The sequence below is a fragment of the Heliangelus exortis genome, chromosome 3, assembly GCF_036169615.1.
Source record: "Heliangelus exortis chromosome 3, bHelExo1.hap1, whole genome shotgun sequence".
Taxonomy (NCBI): Eukaryota; Metazoa; Chordata; class Aves; order Apodiformes; family Trochilidae; genus Heliangelus; species Heliangelus exortis.
In genome coordinates this window covers 101,774,945-101,790,912 of record NC_092424.1, presented here as the reverse complement: position 1 = coordinate 101,790,912, position 15,968 = coordinate 101,774,945, and positions in this window count along the sequence as shown.

Below are 15,968 nucleotides of genomic sequence, written 5' to 3'. Positions count from 1 at the left end.
AAATTACCAATGATTTAAAGGACAGAAGAAATAAGCGGTATGTGATTCCAAAAGAATTTCTTACCTTGCCAGAAACAAGTCAATATAAGGTCAATCCCCTGTGTCTGAATAACATTAATATAGAGCCTAAAGAAGATATTTGGTACTTACATCACTTTTCTAGATTATATTGCCCTACAAATTAAAAGCAAAATTTATGCATAATATAACCTGCCCCTTGTCACTCCACATTTTTTTTTTAATAAAAGTATGTATTTATGAGACTGAGACTGTCATTTTTTGGCTATCATAAAACTACACTAATTTAATGTGGTAGCTTTTAAAACATACAAACTTATTTTCAAGGGATTTTATATCTTGCATAGCATCCATCTATTAAATTTTACAGCTAAAATTGTCCTTATTTTTATGAAACCAATATTTCTGGATGCCAAAGGCAAAATAACGTTCCAGGTTGTCTTTCACAGCAATTTCTATAAAATTGAAGTCATTTCATTCATATCTGTATTTCTATCTCTGATTAGATTTGCAGACAGATTAGTAATATTATTGGAGAATCTGCAAGAGGAAGAATTGCCTACAAAAAATACCTGCTTAATATTTCTATCAAATATTGAAATATATAAAATATAAAATATTTCTATCAAAAACTGAGCTGGTTATAGTTTTCCAAACCAGGTATTTCATGCAATGTGACAGTGTTGATTAGATCAAGTTGTATCACAACAAAAGCAAAACAGCTATTTAGAAGACTGAGCCTCACTACCAATTTAAAAAATTGGTGTTGGAAAGAAGTACTAACTGCTGGCAGCTTGCAAAAATCTCAGTCTTTTGGCGATGATAGGAAGCCATTTATTTTCATGACCTGTTGACCCCTAAACCTTACCCTCTGGCTAGTTTTTATTCCAAAGAGGATTCAAGGTAAGCCATTTTGCAACATAAAAAGTTAAAGCTACCATTTGGAGTGCTTCAGGGAGTGTAATTTCATCATGAAACTACTAAATTACAATGATATCGCCATCAGTCCAGGTAGTTAAGCCTCACCTACAGGCTGGTAGTTTATTGACAATGCATTTGAGGTTGATTCTAACTATCCCAAAGCCTGCATGATAGCAAAACTGAAAGAGTTGGTAGTTACTGACAAAATTAATAAAAAAAACAGGCATAAATCAAGAAGTTAGGCCTATTGATAGCACGTTTGTGTACATTTTTTCATTGTAGTGAGAACCAGCCTTTAATAATTCCCATTGTATTACATGCATGGCATGTCAGGTCCTGTGCCACACTTATAAACAATTCTTAATATGAGTGCAATATATATGGACATATGTGTGAAGTGTACAACTAACATACCTCATTCAATTAATTTCATATGTTTTTTTGTAGATATATTTTGGCTTATGGATCTCCCTTTGTTCTTAGAAACCATGAAATTCCTTCTTGTTATCTTTGCTGTTCCATTTGTAAATAAATTCCCTTCCTTCTTTACTATGTGACCCCAGCGCCCTGTGCAGATCCTTACATTTTCCCAATCTTTCTTTTACCTCTCTCTTAAGAAATTATGAGAATCAGGCCACAACATATTTTATTTCATTGAATACTATGCTGCTATTAGCAGAATGAATTATTCAGGTATGCAGTATACTAACAAACACTTTTACTGCTCTGCATAATGCAGCCTACAGAAAGGCTACAAACTCTCATGCTCTCCATCAGCTCAGGAAATCCAAACCTACTATTTCCTACATGCTACAGCACATGTTGAAATATTGTTGATGTGGTTTAAGTCAGTATCATATTTATCAGTATCTATAAAATTCTCTAAACGATTGGACTGAAAATTAATACAGTATATGAATGTTAACTTATTATTATGATAACTTAGAGAAATGTGAGACTAATTGAAGGATTAGTGTCAAAATACACAAGTTTCTGGGTTTCCAGATTGCATTGAAGGGGGAGCAAAAAATGTTCATCCATTTACAATGTAATGCTCTCATAGTCAAGTGAACAAATTTACAGGTAGGAGATAGAAATTAAGTGTTTCTATCACAACATGACATGAAAAGCTGAACTTCCAGTCAAAACTCCTATTGAATTTCCAAGCTATCATTGCACAGTCCTCATCACTCTAAAAACGTTAAAAAAAAAAAAAAGATATTTGATCAGTTAATTTGCTCTACTAGCTCTCATGAAAGTGCTACAAATCTGCATAGGGAGCAACTGGAATGAAATGTCTAAAACAGTAAGTAGGAACTACAGGAAAGATGCACAGCTTCCAGGCTTACTTCCTTCTGGGTTTTGATTAAACCAAAGTTTGGTCACATGCTTTGCAAGCAAATGTAAAATGCTCTAAAAGGGAAATATTTGATATTTAAAGAAAAAATGAGTCAGATCTCTGGAGCAAATCTAGTCACAGGATATTACTTCTGTTCAAAAGGCTCTCTCATTTGTTACACCATCTCCTTGGTATTCATGTTGCAATAAAATGCATTCTCAATAGAGTTATAGGTAAAATTATTAACAGGCTTTTCAATGCTACCAGAATCATTCTTTTCTGAGAAGGGGATTATTTGTTTATCATAAAAATTCTTTCCTCAGTCTTTGTAGAGATGGTTAGTTTTCTACAACATATTGTGTTTTCCTGTCTCCTCACTGCTTGGGACCTGTTCCTTTATGCGTTCCCCGATGGAATAATGTACAATTTTTCTGCCTTACCTTTGGTAATGTTTTTATTTATATTATATTTTTAATTTACAGTAGAACAAATAAAATTTATTTCTAGCTTCCGACTAACTTCCTGCATATGCTATTGGAAGAGTACAATGCTGCCTTTATCCAATGATTAAATCCTAAGCTTATCTCATTTCAGCATTAGTGAAAAAAATATATTAAAATTACATACAAAGAAACTTGCTTCCTTGGCTGCTCGTACTGAGACAAACTTGTTCATTACTATTCTTTATCTGAAAGTACAGACTGCAAAACACTGGGTTTTAGAATCAAATAATGTACTAATATTTACAGAAAATATGTGTCTCTTGATAGTTGGGAGTAGAGATTTTTGTCTTCACTGAAATAAACAGAATTTTTGCCCTTGACTAATGGGAACAGAATGCCATTGTCATGTCAGGCTCTGATGTGTTGGCTGATTTGTCCTCATACCTCTAGAAGTCACTTCCCTAGAAACAGGTTTATGATTCTCTAAAATGAGCTTATGAAAGGTTGCTTAGGTGCTTTTGCTGTCACATGGTGAGACATGGAGCTAACAGTAATTCACTTTAACTTCTTCAATGATGGACTAGAACTTATTAATCATTTAGAACAATACATGCATTTTGGCTACACAGTTGACAGGACAGATGTTTCAGGTTTCAGATTTAATAAGGTTTTCTAGGATGCACCATTTGTTTAGTTCCTAAACTTTGTAGTTTAAATAATAGCATTTTTATAATACTAGTTCTCAAAAGACCCTTAAGCTTTAGAGTATTTAGCACTACAGGGCATCAATGTCATCCTCAGTGCTGGGACTGGAAGGCATTGGCACCCAGCTCTTGCATGTCCTGTGGACCAAAGTTTCATTCATGTTTTGGGATATTATACAGACAGGATGCTATATACTTGCATGCCTCAGTTAACAAGAAAAGAAAATTATATGGTTCATCAAGAATAGGGTAATAGGGTTAGAACAAGGCTGGACTTGATGATATTGAAAGTCTTTTCCAACCTGAGCAATTCTGTGATTCTATATATTAAATTCAAGGACTTTCAGCTGGATTTTCAGTTTTTACACAGCCACAGGACCGCTTCCCAGACAAATAGACCAATCCCTACACAGTCACCTCAGGGAAAATGTTTTGCTGGAGAACATGTCTGTACTCCACAGGGTCTTGCCAGCATTTACCTGTGACTGAGTGCAGTTCTTTGGTCCATGATGTAGCAGGGAGACCTTTGGTACCTCCAGATTTAGAGCTGATACCGAATCTTTGAGATTGGAACCCCTGGACTTTGCATTTTGTCATTGCCCTTGTCTCCATTTTGTCTCAGACATCATCATCAAGTAGAAAGATTATAATGTCAGTGGTTTCTGGGGTGCAGCCATCCTAACTGTTAGATTAGGGCTGCATAACTGACATTGAAACAATCACATTGTAAATTCTCTTTACTCCACCTGCATCTTCTGATGCTTCTGGCTGCATAAAAGCCCAGACGTGGCATACAAGGTATAGGTGACCCTCTTCCTCACCACTGACTGCTTTAGATACATAAAGCGAGGTGCAAATCCTTTAAGTCAAAGATTTCCAAATTATTCAGAATGGAGAAGATTAGTCAGATATTTTGCTGCTGTAGTCAGGACTCTGGACTCTGGGAAAAGAGGGCATTGAGATATTATATTAAAAGCAGGCAGTGATACCATCACTGGAAGTGTCTCTCTCACTTTATATGGTAAACTTCATCATGTTGAAACCAGATATCTCAGTTAGATACTTCAGGTACAGGACATGTATTATCTGCTGGAGAGGTACCTCCACAAGGTGCCTGGCTTCAAATCTGGTAACTAAATTCTGTGTCTAAATGTTTGTATTTTTTTCTTTTGGTTTCTATTTTAACACATGATGCATCAAATGAGGGGGCCTGGACACAGATGAGGAGGAAAAGAAAATGGGGTAACAGAATGCTCAGGCACTCCTAGCAGGAATGCTGTGCCAGCTGGTGGCTTGTACTGACAACCCTCAGCTCTACAAGTTCCCAAATGTCAGTGCCAAACATAATGCCTGGAAAGCTGGAAGTCCTCTGATCTACCACCCTGCTCATCCTAAAGATTCAGGTGTGCCTGGAGGCCTCTAATAGCTATATGCAAATAAAAAGCATGTCATCAGATCTGAACAGAAGAGGAAAATAGGATGATTTACATAAAGCAAATTAAAAAACCCTCAAACATGAACTAAAAAGTTGAGGCTGATGGCTAAAAAGATCCCTGAGGTTTGTAAATGATAGCCAATAAGTGTTTGAAAGCATACGGTCCCCATAAGCTCAGTGCTTCTCAGTCTGTAATCAGAACAAGCCTCAGGCTTATTGGCTTAGACAGTAATTTGTTTCAGGACTGTCATTACAATGTGTCTTTAATTCTCTGCACCTGATTCAATAGTTTCTTCAGTTATCATTGTGCACCATTCATCACTGCCTCCCTGCATCAAAAACATCACCTCCAGCAACAGAAAGATGAATGGTTTGAAAGCAAAAGGTTTCTGTGTACATTTTAACAACTGAAAGTTTTCCAGCTTTTTAGTTGTACCCCATCTGTTGGACTTACTTTCATTTTGAGCAAGAGTGTTACTGTAAATAATTGCATTTAAAAAAAGCAAAACATGGTTAAACTTGAATATGTGTCTAATAACCAACTATTCCACTGCATGTCCATGTTTGTACTAAGATATCTGGATCAATACTTCAAGAAGTTGCATACTCAGGTGCCTTCTTGAGACATCTTATTTTGCATGCACAGAAATGAATATAAAGACATTATTCCTTGGAACCCTTCATGGGTGGACCTTTATGATAGGCAAGTAAGTATATATTTTAAAACATTAATAGTCATGCTCTATAATTCAGGAAAACATGAGAAACCATAGCAAAAATTATCATCTCATTTTACTACGTTCTGTGCAAAGATTATAAGAAAACAGCTTCAGCACAGAAGTTTATAAATTAACCAACGGCATGCAAATCTGCTATTCAGAGTTTATGAAATGATATGTAAGACCAAGCAAGGCAGAAGCCCTGTTCAGTTCTGTTAAATAAATAAGCAACATCAAATCAACATGTTTATTTAGTTCCAGTTTAGTTTACATTTGTCCCCTGTGATCTCCACAGCCCAGGTGGGGCATTCTCTCTGTTTCCTAAGCTGACTGCTGCTGTCAGGAGGCAAACCTTTCCCACCATAGATAAATCTTTGTTACACTCTGGGAAGGGCTGCACTGATGAACATGAGCATGTTGCCCCAGCCACACAAGAGGAAGCAGCCCAGCAACCCAACATAATTATAAAACTTCATGAACTCTTAACTCAGTGACTTTCTTTGACTGTATCCCTAGCCACATATTTCTGCTAAAACTCTTCTGGCCAAACCAAGATTAAGTTTCATATGTGATGAAATTGCAACTAACATATAGTCATGTTTGAGCCTTCAGAGATGCCAATCTTAACACAACGCTCAACCACAAAAGGTGCCATCTGAGCCCTGCCTTCTTCCTGTCAGGGGATGGCCAAGGCAACAATATTGGTTTGGGACTGGCAGTAATACTTTATATATGCCCTTTATATACAGTAAAGGACATATATATGTCCTCTATATACAGTAATACTTTATATATGTCCTTTTTCTTTGCCATGCACTGAATAATCCCTCTTTATGGAGTCCACATCGGAACTCAATTGGCCGTGGGGGTGTACCACAGCAGGATACAAGAAGAACTTTTGGGATATTGGGTTGGGCCTGGAGAGCATCCTGCAGCAAACCTCCCTGCAGTAAGCAAGAAGTAGTGCTGGCTTGACACTGCCTTCATGTTGAGAATACATTTCTTTATCCTCACTGTATTTATTGCTGGAGTCAGCAGCCCTCTTATCCCCCTTTTCTGGTTCCACAGACCAGCAGGGAAGGACAGTCTTGCTGGAAACAGTGTCCTCTGCCTACTGGTTTGATTGTTCATGCAAAGGTCTGCAAATTCCCTCTACCCAGCCACTTCTGTTCGTGCATCTTTCACCATGTACAAAAAGACTACAGGAAGATTCATATAACTTGCTAGAGCATGGCAAGATTTTTCTGTTAATAATAGATGTCTAGGATTGTCATCTTACTGACCCAGGCACTAATGTGTTCTCCACTCAGCCATATGACGAGTTCCTGTTAGCTGGCAGGCATCTGCCAGAGTAATGTCAACCTCTTTTATTCCCTTGGACAATCTCCTCCTTGAACCTTTTTTTTTTTTCCTGATTCATTATTCTTTTCTATCCTAGTGTTTTTTATCTTTTTATGAAAACATTTTAAATCCTTAAGTTTATAACCACCAGTCTCTCACATTCTTTCTATGTTTTTACTTTTCTTATTTTGCATATCTTTACCTTATGTGCTGTCTTACAGCTCAAGTAGTCAATCTCTTTGTGAAACTGAGCCAATATCTCACAGCTGTGATTCACAAAACCAAATCTTTGGTCACAGATGGCTGAACCTCAAGGCTACAGGCCTATTCAGAAAGTCTCTATGTAGCAGCTTCTCTAGGGCAGACTGTACATTTTGAAGAGGGATGTTTTGAAAATATACAAGTCTCAATCAGAATTGCAATCTGTGTGTGGAGAATCATTTTGTAGAAAAAGAAGTACTGCAAAATGCATTTGCCTCCCTGGAGCCTGGAGCACAGTACCAAACTGGTAGGTGACTGATAACAAGGGGCATGGGGCCAAAAAGACTGAGAAGCATGTAAATCTGTGAGGGACTACTAGCTTTACAGGCTGATAATCTGCCTTGAGCTTTCCTTGATCTCCCCAAATCCCTTTCCCCTTTGCTTGCCTTTTTTTTAAGCGGAGAACTGGCTCATATTCCCAGATCTGTTAATGCCACCATTTCAGTTCCCTGGTCAGGATTGCCCTAGAACTAACAATTCCTCAGGTGCGGAAATGTACAAAAAAAGCTGGAGCCTTTTGTCTTGCTGGAGCAAGAGTTTGTCTTGCTCTTTTCATTGCCTTTCATGAGCACAGGATGGAAAGGGACACACTGCAGAGAAACACTCATTGCTGTCAGTGCTGTTTACAAGTTGCATCCCTTTGGTGTGGCACTGGCTGGTCAAAGGGTTTGGTAATCAAAGGACTTGTTCTCTCCAGGAGCTTTGCTTGAACACCTGAAGAGATCTTGTTCCAGTTCATAGGCTGATCTAGAAGGCATAATGGTCTTTTGCACTTCTTTAGTGGATCTATCATTGGATTGAAATACTGGGAAGATATTTGGGGGATAAACTTGATCAGACACAGCCAAAAGACCATCTTTGTTGTCTCTTCTTCTACAGCATTCCTCACACATTTTGCTTTCTCTAAGATGTCTTGCTGGACTTGTGGACCACAATGTACTTTCAGACTGACCATAGCTGTCTGGCATTTTCCAGGATTTTACTTTCTCTTCTTTCTTCCTCTGTGTGCTGGTAGATGACTAAATGATGTCTGATTGAAAAAAAAAAAAACCAAAACCAAAACCAAACTATCTTATTTCATATTATCTCTGTTCTCTACCATGCCAAAAATAATAACAAAAATAACTGCTTGAAAAGTTAAAATGGTTTCTGTATGTCATAAAATTGCAAGCACTCTGAAGCCTTCAACTTATTAGATTTATCACTAAATATCTTAACTTTGAGATGACAATGAGTTGAAATTTTCTGATTTATTAGGAATTCACTTACTCATCACCTTTATATGGTACTGAACTTCTAAAGGACTTCTGGAAATCAAGCTCTGCTTTCCTGTTTAGAATGGGCTGTCTATTTGTCTCTTTAAAATTTTGTACATACATACAGTGTTCAGAATGTTACAGCTGTGCTCTGGGCCTTCCTGGGAGTCTGTTGTACTTTTTTTTTTTTTTTTTTTTTTTTTTTTTTTAATGGCAAGATTTCACATTGTTCTTCTCTCCTCTTTAGGATGGTGGCAGCCATTTTGCTGTCCAGCAGAAGTTACTACTCCCAGTTCCAAAATTCCTCTCCTTGTGGGAGAGCTTTATTTCTTGCTCTCTTACCTTAACACTGGGAACATTGCAGCTTTATTGGTTCCTCTGTGTTCTAGTGTTCATTTTTTATGTAGGCTATTCAGTATGTAGTCCAAAGATAAGTCTAGAAACTGAATGACTTTTTCAGTTCCACCAAATTTCAGCAGTTCATAGTTATTTAGTTTATTTATAACTGTCTGGTAGACTGTTTTATGTAACATTTAGTAGAGACTTTCACAGTTCCCAAGACAAATACTTCTGTTTATTGAAATGACCAGCAGTAGCACAGAGAAGCTTTAAACATATTCATTTATTTATTATATTTTTAAATGAACTGGGGGTCCATTCCAAATTGTTATACATGTAAAAACCTTGACATGGTTCCTGAGCAGAAATTTCTGAAGGTCAGCTAAGAAAACCTCAAGAACTATTAGGAAAATTTCACTTTTTTGCCACTTTTAGCAAATGAGCTTTTAGAAAAGGTGAGATTGTCATCATACATTTGATAGGAGAACAAACTTTTTGAGTGATTACACCTTCCCTTATGAAGAAAAATTCTTAAGATTCCTCCAAAATCACTTTTCCTTTGTATTTCCTTGATAATTCTTTCCAATATTGTATTACATGATATTTCACGAAAGATGACTGCAAGTATCCATGGTGGTTTCTCTACTCATATCGGAGAAGATTACTGATTTATGAAGGAGTATAAGGTTTAAAGTGTGGGTAGGGGACTAGTGACAGTTGAAAAAGAAAAGGAGAGGGAGGGGGGGGAAGAAGCAGGTGAAGAAGAAGGAAAGCAGAAAAAGCAAAAGCAATAGAAGAAAAAGAGAAAGAAAAAGAAAAAGAAAAAGAGAAAGAAAAAGAAAAAGAGAAAGGAAAAGAGAAAGAGAAAAAGAGAAAAAGAGAAAGAGAGAAAGAGAAAGAGAAAGAGAAAGAAAATGGAAAAGAAAAAGAAAATGAAAAAGAAAAAGAAAAAAAAGAAAAAGAGAAAGAGAAAGAAAAAAAAAAAAAAAGAAAAAGAAAAAGAAAAAAAAAAAGAAAAAGAAAAAGAAAAAGAAAAGGAAAAAGAAAAAGAAAAAGAAAAGGAAAAAGAAAAAGAAAAAGAAAAAGAAAAAGAAAAAGGAAGAAAGAAGGAAAACTGCTCCAAGATTGTCAAAGAGATACAAGGGGTTTTAGCAACATCTCTTGTTGAAATCTTAGCTATCTGTGCATTGTTACAGAAAAAAATGGAAAATGGTTATAGGGAACTAACTTACTGTTAGTATACAGAAACTAAAAAAAAACAACCCCATCCCTTTGGCATCACTTAGATTTAATGAGATGTTATATATTTGAGTTGAGATATTCCAGGACTGGAATATTAGCATAGACTCTGATCAGGTAAGATGCCAATGAGAAACCGTTGTATATGGACCCCTTTAGAGATGGGAGAGAGGAAGAGGAAGCACAGTGAGACCTGCTGAGTGGAACTAAAGGAACTGAGGGATGCTGTGGGAGAATCTATCCTAGATTCTTGCGCTAGTAAGTAGGTTATGCCTTTTTTTTGAACACAGGATACATATCAGGAGGCTGATTGATAAAAATATTAATAACTTTCTTTATTTGATTGTCTGTTGGAGAAACATTACATCAGATAATGTTTTTTTTTTTTTAAAGAGACACTTCCAAAGTTCTTGTAAAGTGCTGGAGCAATATCAGGAAAATACCAAGCATTGGTAATGAAGATCAGCTATTTTAGATTTGGTTGTAGTTTTTAACTAAGTCCTAATGACTGATGAAAAGTTGGAAAGTGGAGAAAGCAATTTATGTGAAGGGGGTTGTGAAAGTGATCATGAAATGATATTATTCGTGCTACTAAAGAAAAGAAGCCTTAGAATAATAGAAATGGATTGAAAGAAAAATCAACAAAACAAAACGGACTCTCAGACTCAGGTTTTATAAATCAATCCTGATAAGAAGTAATTCTCATGAAAAATGGGAGTTTATGACATTTGGTAGTTTATAAAGACTATGAAAAAAAATCTTCTGAGTATAAAGGCTGTTAAACATAAAGGTGTAAATACAACCACCACATCAAGGAGATTTTGTGCTGGATGTTACTCTAACTGCAGACTAGACATTCTTTCTTAGTGCTTCTATTACTGCCTGTTACTCTGAGCCAGTGTTACTATTTTTCTTGTGTTCTCCTGTTGATAGTGACTTACCTACCTCAAAAAAAGTGAAGAATAATGTAAGTGAAGAATAATTCAAATATAATAATATAACCAATATAATATAATACAGTATAACCAATAAAATGGTTTTAGTTAGTTATCATTGTAATCTCCTTTTTAGTAGTAATTTTATGCTTCACTGAAAAAAAATATTGTACTTGCAGACAAACATTTCTATGCTCTATTTGTCTCATATTTCTTACTGTCATCAACATGAATAATTGACTCCTGCCCTCTTCATCTTAAACAATTGTTTACAGAAAGCTATTTTGTCTTCTCTAGACATGCTTCATAATAACCTTGCTGTTTCTCTTGTTTTTTTCCCCTCTCTCTCTGCTTTAGCTCTGTGTATTTTCCATGACATTTATTATTGTGCAGCTATTCTCTGAATTCTGTCTTTGAACCATTACAGAGGAGTTCGGGATTACTTAAATCCATTCTAACACCTTGACAGCATGAACTCAGTTTTGATTGTTCTGGTGGCTCTCTTGAGATTAGTTTTGCTGTAGAAATAGAGTAATTTCCAAAATTAATATTGCTTCCTTTCTCCCACCAGGTTGGCCCTGTTGTCCTGCTGCTCCATAGCTCAGCATGATCTTGTAGTTTCCCCTTTCAAGATGTACATTTCCAAAGCTCAGCACAACTGGCTCACTGGTCAAAGCTTAAGCCTTATTTCTGAGAGTACAAAATTGCAGAGTATCCAGACACAAAATTATCCACTGAGGCAAAAATCTGCCTGTGAATTACTGTACCCAAAACATTCAATTTCATAAATGTTGCACCTGTTAGAAAATTACAGTGGTCTTTACTATGAGAAGGGAATCTTTTGGATTCAATGCCAAATTGCAAGATGGTTGTCAAAATGAAGTTTTTCAAGAATAGTTTCTTCTGACTGGTTCTCACATAACAATCTGCTTTGATGAAGCATTGATATTCCCTGAGTGAAGAGAAAAAGACACCCTATCAGTTCTGGACCCTTTAATCAACCATTCTTAATAACCCTGAACACCATCAATTTTCTTTATGAACATACCAGCAAATAGAGCATTAATTAATGAAACACTAATATTCACAAGGAAATAACATTCACAGAGTACTAAAGAAGAGTGTGAGGTGCTATATCTTATGGCCTCTGTATGAAATCCTCAGACTCTCTTTCTTGACCATGAGGGCTGCTAGGAAATATGTAGTCACTGAGCTTTGCATATCAGCACTTCAAAACATCAATATTAGCTGTCTGATGTCATATATCTGACAACATATTCTTATTAACGAGTTATTTAACCCTTAATCTTGTGCAGGCTTTGAGCAGATGTGAAGGGAGGTGATATTTTGAGGTGTCCTCAGTCCATATGTTGCCACCTCTTAGTGGCAACACACTTGTAGTAACTCAAGAGTTTTTATGGCTGGAACAAGTATTTAAAGTTTTTATAACCTCCTACAGGAGGTTAAAAAAACGCTGAACTTCTTAAGAGTGAGTGGGTGAAGAGCAAACAATGTTTATTTGAACATGTCAGTAAAATCATTTCAGTAGGGAAAAAGAACAAACCAGATGCTGCACAGCAGAGGAAAGTCATGATCACCAGCGAGCTCTGCAATCAGTCAGAGTGGGAACCCCTGAGTGAGCAACCATTTCTGCCTATTACCTGAATGTAAGCACAGCAGGCAAGTCATTTGTTTTCTGCTTAGGCTTTTAGACATTCGAAAACCTCTACACAATAATTCTGCTGCAACATTTCTGTTAAATCATGCAGCCTAAATACCAGCCAGTGAGTTGTGGATAAATACTCTTTTGTATTTTTAGTTTTTTAATTTTAATACTCAGATGCAGATTTGCATGTATTTCCCTGTTAGTTATGAATACATTAAATTCAAACATACATCTGTTTTATTTTGCTAGAAATTTTTTCCTAGCTGTGACAGCAAAAAAAGTAAGGATTAATTTTGGTAACCAAATATATATAAGTATATAGTAACTATATTTAATTATTTTCCCCCAGACAACTTCTAGGGTTTGCCTTTAAGCAAATTGGTTGTTTTTAAAGTTGTTGTTATTATTATTCAATGGTAAATTTGGCTGCCATTTTGATATATTGATAGATTGGAAGATGAACTGAATGGAAATTCAATGTTCATATGAGATATTGCTTACAATTTTTTTCCTCATTCCTTTCTTCTTGTGGATCAGGGTAGGGAGGAGCATCACAGACAAAAGCTTAACATTTGGCACTGTCAATACAGGTCTAAGATTGCTGCCAGTTTAATAGATTGCCAGTATTACAAGTCCTATCAGTGACAAGTTTTAAATTATGCTTTACTAAAGCCAGTTTGCACTGAGACATAATTGCAATAGATGTAGTCTACCCTTGATAATTTAAAGCAGTGCAAACTGCAGTCTGTGCTGCTTTATCACTGGAGCTAGCTAGTTAATAATAGAAGAATCTTTTCTCTTAAAGGCTCATCATGCAAATAAGATGCAAGGGAGAGAACAGAACTCCTGCCGTACTACGTACAAAAAGTGAACAGTTCTGCTTGCCTGTGGCAGTGCTGTCTACCACCTACAAGTAGGCTGAGTTTGAAGGGAAATGTACTATGAGATTACTAATTAATTAGAGTTGCTATATGGTACTTAATTAAATTAATAACTTGGCCAAGATCAGCATTGAGGAAAACTGATACAGCAATTAAAACCCATCCCTATTTTCAGCCATACAGTTTTATTTCTTTCATTTTCTTTATCAAAGAACTCCTTTAACCAGCTAAGCCTTGATCTCTCACTGACTCTACTGAGGGGTAGGTTTTCATCCCAATGCTCACAGTACACAGCTCACATGTATCTTAGAGGTTACTCTTGAAGTGTGAGAGAGAGGAGGAGAAGACACTTCTGGTATTTGACTGGTAGGTGCTGTCTTTTCTTTCCTGTCCTTGGGGCTTAGTCTTTACATATGAATCTTGAAAAAGAGGGGAGCTGAGAGCTGAACCCATTGCAAAGAACTTATACTTGATGCTCCCATTTCCTGCAGTTCCTTTCAAGGGAATGGCATTGTACAGGAATATGAATCAAGCATCACTTACCTTAAAGCCAGACAGTCATCTGTTTAGACGAGTTAAAAAAATCAACATTTGAGAAAACTGGTCTAGCTGCAAATGGCAATAAGAACTAAACACTACTTTCAAAGCACTCAAAACTAACTGCAGTTAAGCAAGAGGATAAACAGATGACCCGTTACTTCAAAGTCAGACATCAGCAACTAGAAAAGCCATGCTTTTTGATGAAATTCACAGCTGATGTGTGAGAAAGGCTGGAAGGGTCTTATCCTAGCTGATATGTGTGCAAATGTTTCTGCACCTCTGGGATTAAAAGCAATTTTTTTTATACCTTGATAAGCTACTAGAATTTGAGGGCTGAAATCTATTGCAACACAATTATCATAGAATCATAGAATTGGCTGGGTTGGAAGGGACCTCAGAGATCATCAAGTCCAACCCTTGATCCACTACCGCTGCAGTTACCAGACCATGGCACTGAGTGCCACATCCAGTCTCTTTTTAAATATCTCCAGGGATGGAGAATCCACTACTTCCCTGGGCAGCCCATTCCAATGCTTGATCACCCTCTCCGTAAAGAAATTCTTTCTAATGTCCAACCTAAACCTCCCCCGGCACAACTTAAGACCGTGCCCTCTTGTCTTGCTGAGAGTTGCCTGGGAAAAGAGACCAACCCCAATTCTATGATTCTATGATTCTATGAAGAACATATCATAAAAATGAGGAAATGGAGAAAGATATAATTAACATTCCTTGACAATAAGCATCATGTAGAATAACTAAAATGCAGAGAGTGTACACTGTAATGCCATTATTTTTCTCTGCTGATACTACTGTTATATTATCATAAGGTGCATTCAAGAAAATTATTTAAAATTTTAAGGTGTAAGCGAGGGCAACTTGAACTTCCTGATTAAAAACATAGCACTTTAAAATATAAGTATCATGTCTAAAAGTTACAAGATCAGTTTATCACTAGACATTAAATGGATCCTCACAATAAGAATATTTGACCTTCTGTCAAATCTTTTCTCCTTAGATCACAGATGCAATCATCAGATGTCTCGGTCTGTGTGTACTTATAATTCACACAGAATTTCAAGATGCTCAGTTGAATGTTCTATCTGAACGAGTGCAGTTCACAGAATAACCTAGCTTAACTACAACTTGCAAAACAATTTTTTAGGTTACTGTGTAGTTGCAGGCTTTGGAGAAAGCCAAAAGTAGTTCCTTATCAGCTTGAACATAATTACAGTTTACAAGAAGTAGCATGGCTGGAAATAAAATACAGGGATGTTTTTCTAGATTTCAGATTTTTTTTTTTCCCCAGGTATTGATGAAGACATTCAAGTAGATTCTACAAATTACTTTTTAAAAAATGCCAGGGAATCAACTACCTTTTTTATATGTTTGAGGAAGGATGAAGCAAGATAGTCAGATAGCCATATACTATCTGATTTTCTGCAGTGGTGAAAGGAAGAGCCACATACAAGGACAGAGCCAATAGGAATCCAGTGGAAATATCTTCCTAACTAAATAGTAATCTAGCATCTTCAATGTGAGGAGTTTTTTGTTTTTCTTCTTTCTCAGCATTATCTCCTGCAGGAGAATGACACCTGGTTAATGACAGCAGGTCACCTGTCCTAATCTTCATTATCATACAAGCAGAAAAAAACCCAGTGATTTGACCAGTATTGACTGGTGCATAAATTAAGACAGAGACACGTTCTGCATCACTCTGCTGACTTTTTTATAGCTTCAAGGTACTTAACAATACTAATTAAAAATATTAAGAGAAACATGTCTCAAGGAGCAACTCAGACAGGAGCAAAAGGAAGGTTTAACATTGTGCAGTTGGAAATACAGAAGAGAGAATAGTGCCACAGTTTAGAAAGGGTATTGTTTACAGCCTTATGTGACCATTTTTCAATGTTTACTACTGGTCACCACAAAAA